Source organism: Spinacia oleracea, chromosome 4 (genome assembly GCF_020520425.1).
Source record: "Spinacia oleracea cultivar Varoflay chromosome 4, BTI_SOV_V1, whole genome shotgun sequence".
In the NCBI taxonomy this organism is placed as follows: Eukaryota; Viridiplantae; Streptophyta; class Magnoliopsida; order Caryophyllales; family Amaranthaceae; genus Spinacia; species Spinacia oleracea.
In genome coordinates this window covers 62,362,957-62,368,827 of record NC_079490.1, presented here as the reverse complement: position 1 = coordinate 62,368,827, position 5,871 = coordinate 62,362,957, and positions in this window count along the sequence as shown.

Here is a 5,871-nt window from a genome sequence, read left to right as displayed (position 1 = left end):
CATTCCTTCTTCCTTATGCCCAATGGGGTTCCTGGGAAATAACCTTGAGCTAGCAGCATTCTAGGGATGACCCGGGATGCATGCGGGTCTAGGAATGCTGGATCATAGTCTTCAATGAACTGGATTGCTTCTTCCATTTGAAACCCATAAAGGTCGTCTGCAGTTTCTGCCGTTCCAACCATAGTACAACTGATGTCGAGAGGAGGGGCGCGGATTTCTAGTATTACCCCGTTATGGTTAAGTTTAACCATTTGGTGCAGGGTAGAAGCCACACCTCCTAAGTCATGGAGCCAAGGTCGCCCCAATAGGAGGTTGAAAGTCGGCTTGATGTCGATTATTTGAAACTCCGTGGTGCGTGCCACAGGCCCGGTTTGTATGGTAAGGTTGATTTTTCCCAACACAGGCCTTCGAGAGTTATCATAGGCTCGTACCCCTTGTGTGGAGGTTTGGAAGTCATCGCTTCCTAGTCCCAAGCAATGGGCGGTTCGCAACGGGCAAACGTTAACCGCCGAACCGTTATCCACGAGCGCTAGGGGGATGTTTTGCCCTTTGCATCCAACTACTAGATATAGGGGTTTGTTATGGGCACCCCCCTCTCTGGGTAGATCTTTGTCAGTGAAAACTATGGCCTTTTCTCTAGCATCTCTCGTGACGTGGTTAACCAATGAATCAGGTGTGATATCTGTAGGCACTGAGATGAGGTCAAGTGAGGGAATAGCTTTTCGCGATGTTCTTTTGAGGTACACATGAGATCCCAGATGGTAATTTCGGCCTTGGTTCTTTTCAATTGTTTCAAAAGAGGATTTTCAATGACTTCTGCGACGGTGGTGTGCCGTCCATTCTCAGGAGCTTGTCTGACTGGGATATCGTCCATAGGAGGTGGGCGAATGTCAGGCTGGTATATCCTTCCTGATCTGGTGAGGTTGTCGACTTCGGGTTCTTGAGTGGTGGCGTCGATGAGAGCATACCCGGGCCAAGTTTCAGTAAAGAGGTCCTGGCCCGACACTTGAGATAGGTAGATATCTTCAGCATCATCATTCCATACACCGCACACTTCTCTCTCGATTCGATCCATAGGGACCACAGCGAGTGGTGCACCTTGAGGTGTAATGTACACCGTAGGGTCGAAGTTCTCATTTTCTGGTTGGTCGAGAGAGATGTGACAAGAGCCGAGTGGGCTCTTGTTGTTGTTGGGTTTTCCAACGTTAGGGAGAGGTATCACTTCATCCTCTATCATGTCCTGGATGGTATTCTTTAGGTTCCAGCAGTTTTCAGTGTCATGCCCATTTCCTTGATGGAATTTGCAGTAAGTACCTTCGACCCAATATTTGCTTTTGACAGGAGGGTCACGGGTGGGGCCTATAGGTCTCAACTTTCCTTGATTGGTTAATCTTTCAAAGGCTTGTACCAAAGTCGACCCGAGTGGGGCAAACTTTCGGTCTCGGACCCATCTTCCGGGGCTTCTTCGGGCGGGAGTCTCTTCTACAGCATGGACTTCTTGGGCTTGGGATGTGTTACCCCGATTATAGGTGTTGTTTTTATATGTGGGTTTGCTTTGTGTGGTTTTGGCGAGGTCTTCCTCGATCTTTATTCCCACATCATAAACTCTTTTGAAAGTGTCAAGTCCCAGGTACCTAAGGTGTTGTCTGTAAGCCGGGTCCAGGTTGTCAATGAATTTTTGGACCAATTCTGTTTCGGGAGGCCTATTGATTAGCTGGGCCGCCTGGTCCCTCCATCTAGCAAAGTAGGTTGTGAAACCCTCATTTTTCTTTTGGAAGAGAACTTCCAGCTCGCGCATGGTGACTTGGAAATCCATGTTCGCCGAGTATTGCTTGATGAAGACATTGACAAAGTCTTCCCAAGTGGGGAAGAGCTTAGGGTCCTGGTGATAGTACCATTTAAGCGGCACAGGTTCCAAGGACAAAGGAAAGGCAGGTAGATACATGGACTTGTCCACGCCTTTCAAGTTCATGGCATTCACAAAGCTCAGTAGATGATCACGGGGATTGTCCGTGGCCTTGAACTTTGGTAAGTCAGATGAACTGAACTTTTCTGGTAGTTTGCCGGGAAAAGGTTCAGGATCGAGGGAGAAGTATTTTCTTCCCATGGTTTGCTGTAGGACCATTTTTTCAATCCTCTTCTCGTTATCGAGGTCATTTTTGGCTTGTGCGGCCGCTAAAGCTTCATTTTCCATTTTCAATTGGCCCATAAGTTGGGTCATTTGGACCATCTGGTCTCGCAAATCTTCGATGGACATGTTTGAAGGTGCGAATCGAGGTTGGGGAAGCGGAGATCCTTGAAATGAGGGACGACGGACGGAGCTTGGAGTCACTAAACCTGATGTTGGCGGTGTATCTTCGAGACGCACTAACCGTTGATTCCCTGATCGGCACCAAGTGGCAGGACCAGTCCTAGGCATAAGATAAGCTAAAGTTTAGGTTCCCAAAGTTTCAAGCATTACTTAGTCTAGACTTCGACTCTCTCTATTGGTTTTTTTTGCTCTTTCTTTTATTGGTACACTTTTTGGTTTTTTTTGGTCATTCTTTGAATTTTCGAAACACTTGCCCGTGTGACATTCATAGTTATTAGCATGTTCGGTTTTGGTGCCGAGCATTGTCGTCGTAGGAGGCCTAGTAACGACGCAAAGAGTTATTAATTTTTTCACGAGTCGCTTTTGAAATCGAGTGCTTTTCTTACGCCCTCGTAGCAATTCTTTTTACGAACATTTTTTGTGCTACGTATTTTCCTTTCGCGCGGGCACCGAGGCTGCTGCGCCTGACCAGAAGGCCAAGCAGCAACTTCAGCGCCCAGCGTCGGGCGTGAGAAATTCTGGCGCCCAGCCAGGGGCGTTGAAAATGCATCCCTGGCTGATTCTCGTTTTCTGTTTGCGTCTACTTTTGTTTATGCGACTTCGATTTGCGTGCTTGCCTAATAACGTCCTTTACGCGTTGTGCAGCGTTTGTGGGATTCTTTACAGGCCATCCCGAGCGTCGCTTATTTTTGTGGCGATCATTCGGGTTTGCGGAACACGTATTTCGGTATAACTCTTTGGCAAATTAGTCTATGAATGTTTGGGCAATTTTTAAGGTCGTTGGTTTTCTAGGATAGTTTGTCACACACAATCACATATTTCGCTACACATAACTAACATTACATCATGAGGCAATAATAATATGTCATGTAGTTTATGATAGGCTTCTATGGGTAGTTATTTGCGCATGGCTTGGTACCGCTTCTATCGTAGATCCAACACATGCCCCGGTCGAGGTAGTGTCTTCAACAGACGAATTTCGCTCAAGAGGCCAACCCGCAAGTGCAAGCCAAGGGGGCATGCAGGCGAGAGGAACCTAATGAGCGAGCGATTGGGTTCGGGATAGGTGTACTACCTGCACAAGTACCGAGTGGGCAACATGCGCGGCGTATGCACCCCCCTATTGGCGAAAAAAGGTATCCTTAGTCCCAACTCCCGAGGGAGCCGAGATTCGTTATGCGGTTCTGCCCGTTCACATTAATATGCTGATTTTCAGGTCGTCCCAACTTGATGGGGAAATAAACGCGGGGTAGGATCGTTTCACCCTTCGGCTATTTTGATTACCTACAAGCACGAGTATTTCCTTCACTATCCCCAGTGGAGTCGCCACTGTGAGGGGGTCGAAAAAGCACAAGGCTAATGCGTGACCTCGTCCCTCGTGGGTGTGACGATTCTTTTTATTCAATCAAGTGTAATTGGATTTCCTGTGAGTTTACACCCAATTGACTAGTAATATAGGAGTCGCCATTCAGTTTTTAACGACAATGAGAAAAACTGACAAAACCCGGTTATCGTGACATAAAGGGAGTGCAATTATGTTTGACCACGACGGTCGTAGGTTCTCTTGTGATCCCTGGTGTGGGGATCTCTCAACATACACCCGCAAGGTAGAGATTGAGGGTTCGGGGGACTGTAACTACCGAGAGGAGTACTCGCTCGTCGATAACTCCAGAGGCAGGATATCCTTACTAGCTCAGCATAAATAATTGAAGGGACATGCGTTAACTATTAAACTAATCTGAGTTGATTTTAGCAATATGCAACATATAATACTAGATCGATCGCGATTATCTGATTTAAATAGCATTAAGGAACCTAGCATGATAATCCAATTTCCCAAAAATATTATATTTGTTAGGCGTGATAGAACAATCAGATTTAGTTAGTTTAACAGTTCATAAAAAGGGCGAGGAAAGCAATTAAATCATCGAAAAGGGACACATTACGACGCACCCTTGAGAGGTGCGTCACGGTTCTCAGAAAACTAACCACTTTGACTTTGCTATTTCTCCTTTTTATTTAACGAATCTCAAATTATGGGACAGGATACGTTCTGTTCGATTTATGGATCGATTGCGACAGAACGCGTGAACAATTTCGCAGCGTAAGGCTTAGGCTAGGGGTTGGAGTCAATACTCAGAATATGAATTGTGTGTTGTTGTCACGTCGAATTTGGGGCTGTATTTATAGGGAAGAGTTTGTGGAAAGATAGAATTGCAGATCTCTAATCCACAAAGAATTAGGAAAAAACACGTACCCAGGTAATTCCAGCTCCCAGGCCTGGGCGCCGAAGATTTCGGCGCTCAGAGCCAGGCGTTGAAAATAGGGTCTGGGCTGTTTTCTTAGTCAGATTCGGATTCCTGAAATCCGTAGTGTTTGAGACTTAATCGAGTCTTTTAGTGCGTATTAATTTCATGACGCAACGCGTCTGGGCCCGTTACGAACTCTAGGCTCGTTAGGATTTTAATTAATACATAACTCTTATTTCCGAATCATATTAGGAATAGGATTCTCACAGTTTTCTATCTCATTTAGGATTTATGTTGGAGTGCAACACCTAATTCTGACAGGTTTCTATCTTTTATGACTTGCCACTTTTAGAAGCTACCCTTTACGGCAGTTACTATTTTTAGCAGGTTTCCATAAATAGCAGGTTTCTATAAATAGCAGGTTTCGGGTGAAACGAGAAGGGTGATTGAGATTCGTTATTTTATAGGAGATGCGTTGTCAAGTGGAGATTTATGTTTTCATCATCGAACCTTTCCCTTCCGGGAATGGGGACAAAAGTACGTGTCTACACTAACGCAATTTTTAATTTTATATTATTTCGCACGTATAGCGTGCATATAAGGTTAGTATTAATACAATTGGAAATGGGAACCATGATATGTCAAAAAAGGAAAGTATATCTTTTAATTAAAAACGGCCGATTATAAAAAGTGTATCTTTCAATTAATACGGAGGGAGTAAATTTATATTTTATAAGTAGCATTTTGAATAGATCAAACCGCAACTCGTTATTTCAAACGCTACCGCCTAATACACTTTAATTATGGACTTACAAAAGGTCTTGCATACACAAGGTGTACAATAAAGTTATTGTACACCAACATAACTTTTACCTAATTTTCTCTAACTTTTACACAATTTTCTCTACCTTTTATATTATTAAAAAAGGTTGATAGATAAATATTTCAAATGGTTAAATGATTAATTCTATACATTATTTTAAATTTTGAAGAAATTATTTTTATTAAAATGAAAAATTTTATAACTAAAAAATAGATAACTTTTACATATATAATGGTAACTTTTAAGCATTTTACGCTAACTATAACTTCGGTGTATAATATTTATCGTACACCTCATGTAATAAGAATTTGTGATGGACTTATACTCCCTTCGTCCCAAAATTATAGTACTATTTAACCAAAAATATATGACCATACTTTTGAAATGTCCGAAAAAGAAAACTAAGATTATAATTTTGAGACAGAGGGCGTCCGGGGGTAAAAAGCAGCTTAATCGCTTAAAGGTGTGACCTATTCGAGGGCAGGTGC